The sequence below is a fragment of the Chrysochloris asiatica genome, unplaced genomic scaffold (assembly GCF_000296735.1).
Source record: "Chrysochloris asiatica unplaced genomic scaffold, ChrAsi1.0 scaffold00428, whole genome shotgun sequence".
Taxonomy (NCBI): Eukaryota; Metazoa; Chordata; class Mammalia; order Afrosoricida; family Chrysochloridae; genus Chrysochloris; species Chrysochloris asiatica.
This window is the reverse complement of record NW_006408946.1, coordinates 615253-618176: the sequence shown is the minus strand read 5'-3', so window position 1 is coordinate 618176 and position 2924 is coordinate 615253.

The window sequence follows — 2924 nt, the reverse complement described above, 5'->3', positions numbered from 1 at the left end:
TAAGAAATAGCACAAAAATCATGAATTCAGCACAAGAAGGCATGAAGAACAAAGGAATGAACAGCACCAAAAAATTTAACAAAATTACAGCAATTAATTCATACCTATCAATAGCAACACTGAATATCAATGGGTTAAATGCACCAGTGAAGAGACAGAGAGTGGCAGAATAGATAAGACACACCTTACACACAAAGGCAAAAATAGACTAAAAGTTGAAGGATGGAAAAACATATCAAGCTAATTGCAATAATAAATGAGCTGGAGTGGCAATACTAATCTCTGATAAAATCTACTTTAAGGCAAAAACAAGCATAAGAGATGAAACTATCTCATGACTAAAGGGTCAATTGAGCAAGAAGACATAACCATAATAAATATCTACAGTTCCAAAGAAAGACCACCAATATATATAAAGCAAACCCTATGAGAAATGAAGAAAGAAATAGACAAATCTACAATTATTGTGGGAGATTTTAATATGCCATTTTCGAAAAGGGATAGAACAACCAGAAGGAAAGTCGACAAAGACAGAGGAACTAAAAAGTACAATCAACCATCTTGACCTCTTAGATGTTTATAGAACATTCAACCCAGCAACAGCACAATACACATTCTTTCCCAGTGCACATGGAACATTCTCCAGAATTGACCATGTGTTCGGTCAAAAAGCAAGCCTTCATAAATTTACAAACATCAAAATACTACAAAGCATCTTCTCAGATCACATTGCTATAAAACTAGAAATCAACAATAAGAAGACCGAGGAAATAAAGTCGGATACATGGAAACTGAGTAATGCTCTGCTGAAAAGTGACTGGGTAGTAGAAGAAATTTAAGGGGAATTCACAAAGTTCCTAGAGAGTGAAAACACAACATATGAAATTTTGGGACATGGTGAAAGTAGTGCTGAGAGGATAAATTATTGCAATAAATGCACACATCCAAAAAGAAGAAAGAATCAAAATTAACACATTAATACAGCATCTGCAATAATTAGAAAACAGACCAACAGAGGGATCCTACAGTCACCAAAAGAATAGAAATAATAAAGATGAGAGCCGAAATAAATGAGATAGAAAGCAGAAAAATTATAGAAAGAATCAACAGGGCAAGAAGCTGGTTCTTTGAAAGGATTAATAAAATTGACTGACCATTGGAAAACCTAAAAGAAAAGAGGGAGAAGACACAAATAACATGCATTAGAAACCACAAGAGTGATGTCACAATGTAACCAAAGGAAATAAAAAGGATAATAACAGAATATTATGAAGAGTTGCTGCATTCCAACAAATTTGAAAACTTAGAAGAGATGGATACATTTTTGGAAAAACATGACCTACCTAAATTTAGTGAAGTAGAAAACTTGAACAGATCCATAACAAAAGAAGAAATTGATCAGGTCATAAAAAAAAAACTCCCAATCAAAAGAAGTCCAAGTCCAGATTGTTTCACTGGTGAGTTCTAACAAACATTCAGGGAAGAGCTGTCACCAATGCTATTCAAATTATTCTAGAATATAGAAGAGGATGGAAAGCATCTTAATATATTTTATGAATTATACTCAAGGTGAGTTCAAGCAAAACCCTCAAACCAAAATCAGGGAAGAACATCACTAAGAAAGAAAATTATAGACCAGTATCTCTCATGAACATAGATGCAAAAATTCTCTACAAAATCCTAGCCAACAGAATCCAGCAACACATCCAAAAAATTAATACATCATGACCAAGTGGGATCCATATCAGGGATGAAAGGATGGTTCAACATTAGAAAACCAATCAATGTAATCCACCATATAAATAAAAAAAAAATAATAATGACATGATCATATCGATTGATACAGAAAAGACATTTGACAAAATCCAACAACCATTCCTGATTAAAACACTCAACAAAGTAGGAATTGAAGGGAAATTTCTCAACATAATCAAGAGTATATATACAAAACCAAAAGCCTACAATGGAGAGAAATCTAAAGGCTTCCCTCTGTGAACAGGAACCAGACAAGGATGCCCTTTGTCACCACACCTATTCAATATTGTGCTGGAAGTCTTAGCCAGAGCTATACGGCAAGATAGGGAAACTAAAGGAATCCAAATTGGCAAAGAGGAAGTAAAACTCTCTCTATTTGCAGATTATATGATCCTATACATAGAAAACCACAAAGACTCAGTAAAAAAGCTACTAGACCTCTTTGGAAGATTCAGCAAAGTGGCAGGGTATAAGATCAACATACAAAAATCAGTTGTATTCATCTATACTAATAATGACAGTGCTGACAAGGACATTAGGAAAGCAATACCATTTACAATAGCCACCAGTAAGATGAAATATTTAGGAATAAATGTAACCAGAGAAACAAAGGACCTATACAAAGAAAACTACAAAATACTACTACAAGAAACCAAAACAGACTTACAAAAATGGAAGAATATACCATGCTCCTAGATAGGAAGACAACATTGTGAAAATGTCAATACTGCCCAAAGCAATCCCAATCCATATTCCCATGATATTCTTCTAAGAGATGGTAAAAACAATTACAACTTTATATGGGATGGAAAGAGACTCAGGATAAGCAAAGCAATGCTTAAGAAGAAGAATATATTGGGAGTCTCTCACTCTCTGATATCAAATTTTACTATACGGCTACAGTGATCAAAACAGTTTGGTACTGGTACAATGAAAAATATATAGATCAATGGAACAGAATCAAGAATCCAGAAATGAACCCATCCACACACAGCCAACTTATTTTCAACAAAGGACCTAAGTATATTGCATAACGAGGAGATAGCCGGATAACCTCCTCAGCAGAAACGAAGTTTGGCCATCTTGGCCTCCAAGGAGCACTCTGACTACACTTCTTCCAACACAGATCTGTTGGTTGTATGGGCAGCCCATGGCACTTTCAATGTTCT